Source organism: Gorilla gorilla, chromosome 8 (assembly GCF_029281585.2).
Source record: "Gorilla gorilla gorilla isolate KB3781 chromosome 8, NHGRI_mGorGor1-v2.1_pri, whole genome shotgun sequence".
Classification (NCBI taxonomy): Eukaryota; Metazoa; Chordata; class Mammalia; order Primates; family Hominidae; genus Gorilla; species Gorilla gorilla.
In genome coordinates, this window is record NC_073232.2 from 59,219,044 (window position 1) to 59,233,229 (window position 14,186).

At 35.4% G+C, this 14,186-nt stretch overlaps 1 long non-coding RNA gene across 5 annotated transcripts in view; it reads right to left on the reverse strand.

Annotated features, from left to right (window-relative positions):
- The window catches only part of LOC129525161 (uncharacterized), a 314,405-nt gene that overhangs the window by 226,954 nt on the left and 73,265 nt on the right, over positions 1 to 14,186 (reverse strand). The gene's annotated exons all lie outside the window — the stretch shown is intronic.

Genomic DNA, 14,186 nt, shown 5'->3' on the forward strand with positions numbered 1-14,186 from the left:
TACACTGCTGGGAGCAGCAGAGTCATTGCCAGTGGCTTGTACTTTGGCCTGAGTGGCAGTGGCCAGCAGTGGTGCCAGCTTAGGAGGATGATGTCAGTGGGACTCCAGGAATGTGGCGATTCAGAGGCTATTGGGCCCCAGGGCAGGATGTGGTCTGGTAGGGGCTGGACTCTCAAAATGGAAACCTGCTCTGGTGGCTTAGAGCTATAAAATTTTTCAAAAAATACATTATAACATTAGGCAAAGCCAGATATAACATTGTGTGAAACTGAGTATTAATTAATACTCAGTTTGCGTGAGACTGAGAATTTTTTGATTGCCACTTGAAAAATTAATTACAATTAACGAGTGTGCACTATACAGTCTTTGATCCTCTCATTAATGGCAATTAAGAATTCTACTGTCCTTTCTTACTTTGAGAAACCTTTAATTGCTAACTGTTCTGGGTGCTATATATTTTTTCTCTAAATTCTACCTGAAATATAAATACTTTTTAATTTAATTTATTTATTATTTTACTTTATTGTAGAAAGACAGAATAAACCAGATTGCATTTCCAACATTCTGCTCAAAAATGTCTTTAGCTAAGTCAGCAACATTATTAGGTACAGTCGACCCTCTATATTTACAGGTTCCACATACATAGGTTCATCCAAACATGAAACAAAAATATTGAGAAAAAAAGTGGATGATTGTGTCTGCACTGAACATGTACAAATATTTTCTTTTCATTATTCCCTAAGCAATATAGTATAATAACTATTTACATAGCATTTTAATTGTGTTAGGTATTATAAGCAACCTAAAAATGGTTTAAAGTATACGGAGGATATGCACAGATTATGCACAAATACTACACTATTTTATATAAGGGACTTCAGCATCAGCAGGTTTTTGGTATCCACATGGTGGGGGATACCTTGAAACAATCTCCCATGGATACCAACACACTACTGTACCTTTTCTTATTTTCCACATCACCACAAATGAATGCCTTCCACTACTTGACAAGGGCTCCCTTTTCTCTAGAATTCCATGGTTATTTTCTACATTTTGCTTCAGACCTTTACCAACAGCCTCCTTAAGCTTCATTATGCTTCACTAAGGCTCAATCCAATAATCAGCACTCTATGTTTTACATTTTGTTTTGGCAGCAAAGTTCTTTCAGTTACCAAATTCTGTTCTATTTGTCAGTTCAAAGCAAACCACTCCAAAGTTTAGCATCATATATCAATAATTATTTTCTTATGCTCAAATTTGGGGTCCAGGAATTTAGAGCACATTGGGGATGTCTTATCTCTGCTCCACAAAACTCAGCTGAAAAGACTCAATGAGTCTACCATGAATTGAACACCTTGGGGCTAGAATCATGTGAACATTTCTTCACACACATGTAAGGCATCTGTGCTGAAATAACACAAATGTTAGGCACAGTTGGGAGTTGGCCAGAGTGCCTTTGAGTGTTCTTTCCTTTGTGTGGAATTCCTCACAGCATGGTACTCTCAGGTTTACTCTGACTTCTTACATGAAGGCTAAAGGCTCTGAAAGCTAGTATATCAGTAAACAAAGTGAAAACTTCCTGGCATTTTATTACCTAGCCTAGAAAATACATAGCATCACTTTTGTCATGTTCTATTGCATCAATCAGAAACCAGCCCAGATGGAAGAGTAGGAATATAGATCTCTCTCAATGGGAGGAATATTGAAGAATATGCACTCATATTTTTAAATTACTGGATTTGTAATATTAAGTTCTTAATTATCTATGAAGTGGAGCCTCCTTTTATATGTTCATTGCCATCTGTGTTTCTTCTTTTGTAAAATGCCTCCTCAAGTTTTACCTATCTCTGTGGGTTGTAATGCCATTTCCTTACTGACTTGTTTTATGTTAAAATTTGATCTAACACTCTGCTATTCATTTAGCACACAGAATATATGTATATTTTAATCTATCCAGACTATTTAGTTATTCTTATGAGAAGTTCTGTCCATCTAAACTTAGTCAAAAATTATTTAAGTTCAAGGTGAAATTCCCGGTTTTTCTCTCTGGAAGTGTTCAGGGGCTTCTTTTTATGCTTAATATTCTGTAATTTCTCAAATTTTTGATTGGGTAGGAGTTTTTGTCTTGATCATTTGAGGGACATATTCAGTCTGAAAACTCATGCACTTTAGTTTTAGTCATTTTATGTATTTTTGTTATGATTTTTACTTATATTTTCTGCTTTCCAAATAACACTTTTTAGTGTTACATTGAACCCTCTGAATTGATCTTTCATTTATATTTTTTATGATTTTCTACTTTTTAATGATACTGTTTTCTATTACTGTTTTTGAAATATTTTAATGCAATTTTTACAGTTTCTGGAAAGTTCTTTGTGTTCAGTTATTTTTTTCTTCTTAACACCCAATTCTTGCTTTATAGATTAAATATACATTCAGATGTTTCTGTGTATACAATTCAGTTTAGAGACTTTTTTCCACCAAGTTTTGTTCTTTGTTTGTGGAGAGAAAAAAAGATAGTTGACAACTCTATATTCAGTCTGGAGCTTTTTATTGTTTCAGCTTCACTAATGATGAGGACTACCAACTGCCAGAAATTAGAAGACTTTGCACTTCTTTTTATCCAGCCAGGTATGCAGAAATTCTAGCATTTTAGTATGTATTTATGTGTGTGTGTATGTGTGTGGGTGTGTGTATATATATGCATGTATGTGTATATATATATATATATATATATTCCTTTATATCTTCTATATATAGTTGTATTTACTTATTTTTATTTTTAATTTTTTTTCCAACTTTTAAGTTCAGTGGTACATGTAAAGGATGTGCTGGTTTGTTACACAGGTAAACGTGTGCCATGGTGGTTTGTGCAGCCTCAAATTTAAATTTTTAATTCCTACTCTGTTTATTAGCTAGCTATTGGCTGAGAAAACACTCTAGGTTTTTTTTACTTGATCCTTTTTAATTATATCCTACTTAACATATACTCTAGGCTAAGCATTTCTCTGGACTGCTTTATTGGGTATCACTATTCTTTCTGCCTATCAGATATTTACCAAAATCTTACTCTATTGATGTTTCCCTTCCATTCTCTTCTGAAATGAAGATTTATACTATTTTTATATATTTACTTTCATTTTAGTGGAATCTTAGAATAGAGGCACAATCATTTATTCACTCTTTAATCTATACTGAGACTTCAAAGTACTTTTTGACTGAGGAGCCCAAGATTCCCTGGGTGATACTGGGAAAAGAGCATACTGTTTTCACTGATATATAAAATCTTGGCAATGGGGAATAAAGTATGTGATGGAATACAGGGTAGGGATGTAAATATTTTGAGAACAGTATGGAGTGACCATATCCTGGTAGCTTCCTGTCTCATCCCTGGGATTCAAATTGCATCTCTTCATAGTGGTAGCTTTGATATGAAAGTACTGTCCTCACCAAATTTTCATAGTTGACATACAATATAATATAATAGAAAAAAAAAACTAAGCTTGTGCTTGATATAACTTACATGAATACTTTTGAATCCACTCTATTAATGGAATCCATGCAAGTGACAGAGATAGGCATTGAAACCGTTGAACTCTTAGAGCCTACATGATCATGCTTTAGTGATGGCTAAAATGAGGATCTAAATCTATTGTATCATTACGTTACAATCAGAAATAAATGATAAAACTAAAGTATTTTATTAACTTGTTTCTGAGGTAATAGAAAAGGAATATGTATGATGGGGAAGAATGAATTGATTTGGACTGGTAAGGAAATGTGATTTTAAGAGAAATTTACACGCCTAATTAGTATGCAGGAAGGTGTGGTATGCAAAAAAGGCCTGAGATAAAATTAATGGCTTAAAAAATTCTGAGAGCTGAAACAGCCATGCACCATTATATTCAAAAACAAAATAAGCACATGCTGAAACATTTCTTAATGTGAGGGAAAATCTTGATGTGTCGAGAATAGTAAAACATAAGAAACCATATTCTCAACTGATGGAAATGGAATATCTCAATTTATCAAATCGTGTAGAACTTTTCATAAGAAAAATATATTTTCTTCAGAAATATGTACTTGGGACCGATCAGACTAACAGCAGATCTCTCAGCAGAAACTCTACAAGCCAGAAGAGAGTGGGGGCCAATATTCAACATTCTTAAAGAAAAGAATTTTCAACGAAGAATTTCATATCCAGCCAAACTAAGCTTCATAAGTGAAGGAGAAATAAAATACTTTACAGACAAGCAAATGCTGAGAGATTATGTCACCACCAGGCCTGCCCTAAAAGAGCTCCTGAAGGAAGCACTTAACATGGAAAGGAACAACAGGTACCAGCCACTGCAAAAACATGCCAAATTATAAAGACGATCAAGGCTAGGAAGAAACTGCATCAACTAAAGAGCAAAATAACCAGCTAACATTATACTGACAGGATCAAATTCACACATAACAATATTAACTTTAAATGTAAACGGGCTAAATGCTCCAATTAAAAGACACAGACTGGCAAATTGGATAAAGAGTCAAGAACCACCAGTGTGCTGTATTCAGGAAACCCATCTCATGTGCAGAGACACACATAGGCTCAAAATAAAGGGATGGAGGAAGATCTACCAAGCAAATGGAAAACAAAAAAAGGCAGGGGTTGCAATCCTAGTCTCTGATAAAACAGACTTTAAACCAACAAAGATCAAAACAGACAAAGAAGGCCATTACATAATGGTAAAGGGATCAATTCAACAAGAAGAGCTAATTATCCTAAATATATATGCACCCAATACAGGAGCACCCAGATTCATAAAACAAGTCCTGAGTGACCTACAAAGAGACTTAGACTCCCACACAATAATAATGGGAGACTTTAACACCCCACTGTCAACATGAGACAGATCAATGAGACAGAAAGTTAACAAGGATACCCAGGAATTGAACTCACCTCTGCACCAAGTGGACCTAATAGACATCTACAGAACTCTCCACCCCAAATCAACAGAATATACATTTTTTTCAGCACCACACCACACCTATTCCAAAATTGACCACATAGTTGGAAGTAAAGCACTCCTCAGCAAATGTAAAAGAACAGAAATTATAACAAACTGTCTCTCAGACCACAGTGCAATCAAACTAGAACTCAGGATTAAGAAACTCACTCAAAACCGCTGAACTACATGAAAACTGAACAACCTGCTCCTGAATGACTACTGGGTACATAACAAAATGAAGGCAGAAATAAAGATGTTCTTTGAAACCAATGAGAACAAAGACACAACATACCAGAATCTCTGGGACGCATTCAACGCAGTGTGTAGAGGGAAATGTATAGCACTAAATGCCCACAAGAGAAAGCAGGAAAGATCCAAAATTGACACCCTAACATCACAATTAAAAGAACTAGAAAAGCAAGAGCAAACACATTCAAAAGCTAGCAGAAGGCAAGAAATAACTAAAATCAGAGCAGAACTGAAGGAAATAGAGACACAAAAAACCCTTCAAAAAATTAATGAATCCAGGAGCTGGTTTTTTGGAAGGATCAACAAAATTGATAGACTGCTAGCAAGACTAACAAAGAATAAAAGACAGAAGAATCAAATAGACGCAATAACAAATGATAAAGGGGATATCACCACCGATCCCACAGAGATACAAACTACCATCAGAGAATACTACAAACACCTCTACGCAAATAAACTAGAAAATCTAGAAGAAATGGATAAATTCCTCGACACCTACACCCTCCCAAGACTAAACCAGGAAGAAGTTGAATCTCTGAATAGACCAATAACAGGCTCTGGAATTGTGGCAATAATCAATAGCTCACCAACCAAAAAAAGTCCAGGACCAGATGGATTCACAGCCGAATTCTATCAGAAGTACAAGGAGGAGCTGGTACCATTCCTTCTGAAACGATTCCAATCAATAGAAAAAGAGGGAATCCTCCCTAACTCATTTTATGAGGCCAGCATCATCCTGATACCAAAGCCTGGCAGAGACACAACAAAAAAAGAGAATTTTAGACCAATATCCTTGATGAACATTGATGCAAAAATCCTCAATAAAATACTGGCAAACCGAATCCAGCAACACATCAAAAAGCTTATCCACCATGATCAAGTGGGCTTCATCCCTGGGATGTAAGGCTGGTTCAACATACGCAAATCAATAAATGTAATCCAGCATATAAACAGAACCAAAGACAAAAAACACATGATTATCTCAATAGATGCAGAAAAGGCCTTTGACAAAATTCAACAATGCTTCATGCTAAAAATTCTCAATAAATTAGGTATTGATGGGACGTATCTCAAAATAATAAGAGCTATCTATGACAAATCCACAGCCAATATCATACTGAATGGGCAAAAACTGGAAGTATTCCCTTTGAAAATGGGCACAAGACAGGGATGCCCCCTCTCACCACTCCTATTCAACATAGTGTTGGAAGTTCTGGCCAGGGCAATCAGGCAGGAGAAGGAAATAAAGGGTATTCAATTAGGAAAAGAGGAAGTCAAATTGTCCCTGTTTGCAGATGACATGATTGTATATCTAGAAAACCCCATCGTCTCAGCTCAAAATCTCCTTAAGCTCATAAGCATCTTCAGCAAAGTCTCAGGATACAAAATCAATGTACAAAAATCGCAAGCATTCTTATACACCAATAACAGACAAACAGAGAGCCAAATCATGAGTGAACTCCCATTCACAATTGCTTCAAAGAGAATAAAATACCTAGGAATCCAACTTACAAGGGACGTGAAGGACCTCTTCAAGGAGAACTACAAACCACTGCTCAATGAAATAAAAGAGGATACAAACAAATGGAGGAGCATTCCATGCTCATGGGTTGGAAGAATCAATATCGTGAAAATGGCCATATTGCCCACGGTAAATTATAGATTCAATACCATCCCCATCAAGCTACCAATGACTTTCTTCACAGAACTGGAAAAAACTACTTTAAAGTGCATATGGAATCAAAAAAGAGCCCGCATCGCCAAGTCAATCCTAAGCCAAAAGAACAAAGCCAGAGGCATCATGCTACCTGACTTCAAACTATACTACAAGGCTACAGTAGCCAAAACAGCATGGTACTGGTACCAAAACAGAGATATAGATCAATGGAACAGAGCCCTCAGAAATAATGCCACTTATCTACAACTATCTGATCTTTGACAAACCTGACAAAAACAAGTAATGGGGAAAGGAATTGCTATTTAATAAATGGTGCTGGGAAAACTGGCTAGCCATATATAGAAAGGTGAAACTGGATCCCTTCCTTACACCTTATACAAAAATTAATTCAAGATGGATTAAAGACTTACATGTTAGACCTAAAACCATAAAAACCCTAGAAGAAAACCTAGGCAATACCATTCAGGACATAGGCATGGGCAAGGACTTCACGTCTAAAACACCAAAAGCAATGGCAACAAAAGCCAAAATTGACAAATGGGATCTAATTAAACTAAACAGCTTCTGCACAGCAAAAGAAACTACCATCAGAGTGAACAGGCAACCTACAAAATGGGAGAAAATTTTTACAACCTACTCATCTGACAAAGGGCTAATATCCAGAATATACAATGAACTCAAACAAATTTACAAGAAAAAAACAAACAACCCCATCAAAAAGTGGGCAAAGGACATGAACAGACACTTCTCAAAAGAAGACATTTATGCAGCCAAAAAACACATGAAAAAATGCTCACCATCACTGGCCATCAGAGAAATGCAAATCAAAACCACAATGAGATACCATCTCACACCAGTTAGAATGGCAATCATTAAAAAGTCAGGAAACAACAGGTGCTGGAGAGGATGTGGAGAAATAGGAACACTTTTACTCTGTTGGTGGGACTGTAAACTAGTTCAACCATTGTGGAAGTCAGTGTGGCGATTCCTCAGGGATCTAGAACTAGAAATACCATTTGACCCAGCCATCCCATTACTGGGTATATACCCAAAGGACTATAAATCATGCTGCTATAAAGGCACATGCACACGTATGTTTATTGCAGCACTATTCACAATAGCAAAGACTTGGAACCAACCTAAATCTCCAACAAAGATAGACTGGATTAAGAAAATGTGGCACATATACACCATGGAATACTATGCAGCCATAAAAAATGATGAGTTCATGTCCTTTGTAGGGACATGGATGAAACTGGAAATCATCATTCTCAGCAAACTATCGCAAGGACAAAAAACCAAACACCACATGTTCTCACTCATAGGTGGGAATTGAACAATGAGAACACATGGACACAGGAAGGGTAACATCACACTCTGGGGACTGTTCTGGGGTGGGGGAGGGTTAGCATTAGGAGATATACCTAATGCTAAATGACGAGTTAATGGGTGCAGTACACCAACATGGCACATGTATACATATGTAACAAACGTGCACATTGTGCACTTGTACCCTAAAACTTAAAGTAAAATAATAATAATAAAATAAAATAAAAAAAGAAAACGTTTTCAGCAAGTTATCACGGGGAAAAGAGAATTCTGGGCAAGTGTTCTTGTACAAGTATGTGAGCTTTACTCAGATGTCCATGGGTAGGTGGCTGAATAGAGTTCATAGTGCAGTACATGAGGGATATAGGAGAGGATTAAGCTGGAAAAGTAAAAGTGAGTGAAAAGAGCAAGACGATAGACTACCCATCCTGCAACACACACAAAAGGAAGAATTTTAAAGCTATGAATATTCTGGTGTATTTCAGGATTTCTTAGTGGGAAAAAATCTTTTTCATTGTTGTTTGAGGAAATTTACTCAGCAGACTATAGTCAATAACGAAACCTAAGGTTTTATTTCTAAGACCTTCTCTTTCCAGTACCTCCTATCTATCTAGATAATATGGAAGCCAGGGAGAAGAATGGGAACCCAAGATCTATGAGCCCTTATGGCATATGAAAAGTGGGTGTTATCTGAAAAGTAGAACTCTAGATGAAACCAGGCCTTTCCCAACAATGGAGCCCAGGACAATGCTGTCTTCAATGTCCATACCATTAGACTTGTTATAGATGAGCTTCTATAATGATGGCTTTCTGGTTAATTAAACCCTCTGAATGATTCTGTGTAACACTGACTTCTGTGATTCATCACAGAACAAGTCTTCATTCTTTCATGGATTATTACTGTTTTCAGTGACTATATTTGGTTGTTTACTCTTTTTGGCACCAATCACCCAGTGAGTCAACAACCAGAGTTGCGAACAAATTACCCTCATTGTCTTTTCTGGGTCCCTTAATTTACTTTATTTTTCATTTGTTGCAAATGTCATTGTTTCTGCTAATGTTGTTTTTTAACATCTGCCAAGATAAAAAATTAAAAAATCACTTGTAAAAAATAAAAAAAATTTTTAAAAAATTAAATTTTGTCATTTTAGAGTGGAATAAAGTTGGTTTCCATAAGCTCAGATGTGAATTTTATAGTGATTCTGGCCAAATTTTTCAGATAATTTTAGAAAATTATTGAAAAATACTCTGTAAATCTACTGTTAATTATTAGACATTTTTTCCAAATGTTAACATTATAGTGTTAGATGAAGAAAGTATAATCACTAGGGATGAGTTTAATTTCTTTAAAAAATACAGATATCAGGATCCTCTAATAATACATTAAATGCCCACTAAAGTCAGAGGTATGTATTTGGTAATGCACCTTACTATATTCTTTTGGACAAGAAGAAGCAATATGGATTAGGTAATGGAATAATTTGGTAAATTATTTAATGGTTAATAGATATATATTACTAACAAATAAGATGGTTTTAACCTGAAAATTTCATTTTTGTTTATATTCTGGTAACATTTTCATCAGTGCTGTAGACATGTTCTTCTGTTAAACACATGAAAAATAAAACAGAACTCTAAAGATTAGCTAATAGGTTCAATGGTAAAATAAAAAAACCTGTATAAATGTCTGTGCATTATAATTATGAAACAGCTTTTAGTCAATAGAACTAAATAGGAAAGACCCTTAAATATTACATATTTAAAAATAAACCACACACACGTAATGACAATGCTAGGATGAGAGATATATATTTTAAAAAGCAACATTTTACTACAACAAGTAGTGTTTAGCTAGCTAGGCTGTAAACTAAGGGTTGGCAAATTATGGCCCGCAAGCCATATCCAGCCAATAGACTGGTTTTGTAAATAAAGTTTTATTGCAGCATGGACACACTCATTCATTTGTGTATTGTCTATAAATGCTTTCTCACTGAAACAGCAGAGAAGAATAGTTGTATAGAGATTATGTGGCCCACAAAACCTAAAATCTTAGGCTCTTTCCCTTTACAGTAAAGGTTTATTAATCCTGCCTTAAAACAATTTAGCAGAGAAATTTGGCTACAAGGAAAATAAATATTTTATCTTATAAGCTTAATGTCTGGAAAAGGTTAATGAGAGCTATGTTTTTCTCCAGGTAGAGTATACTGGACATGCAGTTTTTATGCATATTTTAACAGGAAGACACTAAAGAGTGTTCAAATATAGGATATTCAAATGACATAGTGGTTTAAAATAATACTGTCAAGTGTGGCTAACAAAACTAGGACCATGTTTTTCCTAAAGAATGGAGAAAAATGGCAAGATAGGACAGTTTTGGCACATAAATGGCATCACATTTTTGAGAGTCTGTCATTTGAAGGCATGGTTTAGTCTAATCTTGGTTTGTCTCAAATGTTAAGTTCAGGAATTATGGATGTTACTGCAAGACATAATTTGACTCTAAATCAGCAAGTACTTTCAAATATTCAGAACTATCTGGAAGTGAAAATGGCTTCCTCTGTAGACAGACAGTAAGTTTCTTATCCCAGAGCCCTGTAGATAGACCATCTGTGCAGGTTATAATCAGGAGATTCATGAATGTGATATTGATGACATAGTCACATTGACAATGAGTCTTTTAGTCATACAGATTAAAGTCAATATGCACTCTATTGTGCAAATCTCCTAGTAATTGAGAATAAAATTAATCTTGGGCTACAAGTAGATACAAAGTATTCCCAGTTAGATTTCACATATATACATTTTGAAATTATTAATTTTTAAAAAATAAAGCAATGGCTTTTTTAAATTTTTATTTATTTACTTATTTACTTATTTTTTCATGGAGTCCCACTCTGTTGCCCAGGTTGGGGTGCAGTGGCGTGATCTCGGCTTACTGCAACCTCTGCCTGCCGGGTTCAAGCGATTCTCCTGCCTCAGCCTCCCGAGTAGCTGCGACCACAGGCAAGTGTCATCATGCCCGGCTAATTTTTGTATTTTTAGTAGAGACAGGGTTTCACCATCTTGGCCAGGCAGGTCTCGAACTCCTGACCTCAGGTGATCTGCATGCCTCAGCCTCCCAAAGTGCTGGGATTACAGGTGTGAGCCACTGTGCCCGGCCAATTTTCCCATTTTTGATACACTAATTCTAAAGTAAACTTTCATTACTTGAATATTTACTTCAGGTGTTTTTCAATTCCTCCTAATTTCAGCTCCTCATTTCAAATTTGGCTCACATTAATGATGGTTATCTGTTCTTGGCACATAGAAAATATAAATATAGGATTTTACTGAATTCTGTTTTTTAAGAGTTCTAAGGAAAAAGCTATTACATCCACATATATGTGTAAAATGAAACATAGACCTAAGAACTACTGTGAATAAACAGCCTTTTAACAAAAGAGAGTATATTGAATTTATGTTAAAGTTAAGAATCTGGGAATTCTTAAGTACTGCCTGCCAGGAACACTATTACGACAAAAATAACAAAAAGGCTTATTTGACATGATTTGCTGATCACTAAGCCCACTGAGGGAAGCCCTCCAAGGCTTATGTGAGAAGTAGTCAGTTAGTTTTTGTCTTACTGGTGCAGAAGAAATGCTTTTTATTGCCCATGGTCTCCAAGGATGGTACTGAGCTCCACAAAGCAACCACTGGGGAACATCAGGTAAATAGCATGAATCTGTTGTTATAAAGCAAGCACACTGCTTTAAAAACATATTTAAAGTAATTCGTGAGTTGGGTGTTTCCTGGTAGATATAGTTTTCAGTTTAGGCATTTAAAAAGAAAAAGTCTGCTGTGTTCCTTTATTTTCACTTTTACTTTGGTGTTTTGATGTCTACAGATATGAGCGGTTTCTCTACTTCTTTCCCAGAGATTTATCTCCAATGCTGACCTGAGCACAAAGACCTTATGTACTGTGCTGGGAAATATTTTGTTCTTAAGAATAAAAATTTTCATTAGAGTTAGTCGATGCATCACAGATATTATCCTTCCTGGCAAGAGGAACACTGAACCACAGACACTGTGTTGGGCTATGGTTCTCAACGGAAAAATAAAGCTTTTCAAAATGTTAGTCACTGCCATGCTAGATGTTTCCTTAAGTCATTTTTACAACCTGTTTTGATAGATTCTAAGGATCAGTCTTACATTATATTTTTCTACGGCTTACTGTTAAAATCTTATTCATAAAATTAACTATCATCTATGGAAGTAGTATATACCAACACCATAAACCAGAAAGTAATTTATATTTAACCCTCATAACAATACTTCAAAGTAGAAATTATCTCATATTGTAGAGGAAACACAGGCTCAGATAGGATATAAATTGCCCATATCACAAAATTAGTAAGCTGTGGAGCTAGAATACAAACAAGATCTACCTATTTACAAAAATCAATAATTTTTCCTCTATAACATGTTTTCATTAAATGCCGTTGGTTTTTAAGTGAAATGCACTCAACTTCACATTTTAAAATATGCCACAAATGTACCTATAAAGTAAGTGAACATGACTATTGAGTGGGATCACAATTATTAAAAAGTTTGCCTTGGGACCGTTGTAACAAAGACAGTATACTGACCCTCAGGAAACGGAATTACATGCCCAAAGGGGACATGTGCCATCTCCCTGGGCTCAGTGGGGGCTTTCAAATGGATTCTTTGTACGTAGGTGTTGCACATATTTCTGTTTCTTTAAGCTTTCCTTTATAACTTCCAGACCTACTTCTGATGACGATGAATTTCTTTCAAAACCTAACCCTAGATATGGGGTCAGCTTTAGGCAAAATTGTGAGTTGCTAGCTAACAAAAGTAGCTAATATTTTCATGAAATGTTTCATTATTAAGCTAAATGCCACACACTATTCATTACACGTATTAATCAGTTTAGTTATCACAATTTTATAAAGTAGATGTGACCATCATTTTTATTTATCAATTGAAGAAACTAAGACACAGAAAAGTTAAATACCTTATCCAAAGTCATGTTGCTTGTGGAGAAGTTGCAGTTCATCTTGGTTATCTTCACCTAGAGTCTGTGTGCTGGATGAATATTTTAGACTGCTACGTGTGCATGCAGAGTTCAGTGCTTGTCTGGTCCCACTCCCTCCTACCCTTCTGTCCTTCTGTCCCCTAATGACTTCATCCTGTTCCCTACTTCTCAAGACTACTCCTCTTCTTGGACACTTTTCATATTCCAGAACTAATTATATTGTTTCTTTTTTTTTCTGCTCATAATGCCAAAGGCAAAGTTAGCAATGTAGCTGAAATAAAGGAATTCATACTAAAAAATGGCATGCTCAATTTGTAAAATTTTCCAGAGTTAAATAGGTAGAGTGAAAGGTGTCATTTATTTTTTGAATAAAACAATGTTGAATTTTACTTCAATGAATGATAAATATAATTTTGACATGTATTTGCAATCTGTATGAGTAATATCATATCCTATCATGCTTCATATTCTCACACTCTTATACCATTAATGATCTCTACATCTATCCCCAATCAGCTACCATCTCTCTTCCTCAGCGGTGTTATGTCAGGTCTGAAAATTAAATTTTAAAAGTAGTTCCTAAGTTTTAAACATTTTACATTTTTTTCCTGGAAGGACATGATGAGTAACCCAATTGTCAGAAAATGCCTTAGGTATTTAGGGCAACAATCCTAATGGCAATAGCTAATATTTTTGGCAGAGCCAAGTTTTAGTATCTCTTTGCAACTGTGTGACAGCATGATCATATTAATTCTTATAACAAATCTATGAAGTGGCTATCCACTTTATTTTAATTTTATAAAGGAAAAAAGAGTCTAAGTAACTTGGCTCTGGATTTGAACTTCAATCTAGCTATCTCTATAACTTGACCTTTAAACATTATGCCACCTTATATGTCAAT